Source organism: Olea europaea, chromosome 9 (assembly GCF_002742605.1).
Source record: "Olea europaea var. sylvestris chromosome 9, O_europaea_v1, whole genome shotgun sequence".
Classification (NCBI taxonomy): domain Eukaryota; kingdom Viridiplantae; phylum Streptophyta; class Magnoliopsida; order Lamiales; family Oleaceae; genus Olea; species Olea europaea.
This window is the reverse complement of record NC_036245.1, coordinates 10,625,069-10,625,804: the sequence shown is the minus strand read 5'-3', so window position 1 is coordinate 10,625,804 and position 736 is coordinate 10,625,069.

The window sequence follows — 736 nt, the reverse complement described above, 5'->3', positions numbered from 1 at the left end:
AAGAAAAATTAGGCATATTTTCAAAAGTTGGAAAATATTTTCCTTGGAAAAAAATAGCAATCAAACACTCCAAGTAGAAATTTGGACGGAAAACTGATATTTTTCATGGAAAATAAATATAATCAAACACAACCTAAGTGTTTGTTTGATTGTAAAGATAGAATTGAAAACGAATTTCAGATAATTGAATTGCCTAAAAATTATTTTTTTGGGAATTGTAAATTATTATATTTGATTGATATAATTTTTCACGTGGAAAATGTTGAAATAAAAAGTATTTTTTCATATTCGTTTGACTTTATTTTATATGAAAATTGTTAATTAAAGGGATATATTTTACTGATATTAGAGATGAAATTTGTTTCTATTGCCAAAAAAAAAAAAATCAAGAAAATGATTTATCTTTTGGTGTTCGTTTGTCTTTATTTTACATAAAAATTGTTAATTAAAGAGAAATATTTTTTTATAATAATTCTTAGAATTTGTTAACTTTACCAAGAAATATATATATATATATATGCTACAGTAATCGGAAAACCAATTCCCATCATACCTAAAAACCAAGAAAATTTCGAAATTCAAGAAAAGCAAGAACTTGAATTCCATCGAAAAAATAAACCTGTTAAACACCTAAAAGTTGGAAAATGTTGTTCAAATTCCATTTTCCATGAAAAATTTAACCCTACCAAACATACCCTAATTTCTTTGAATTTCATCTCAAAATCTATTTTGTTTT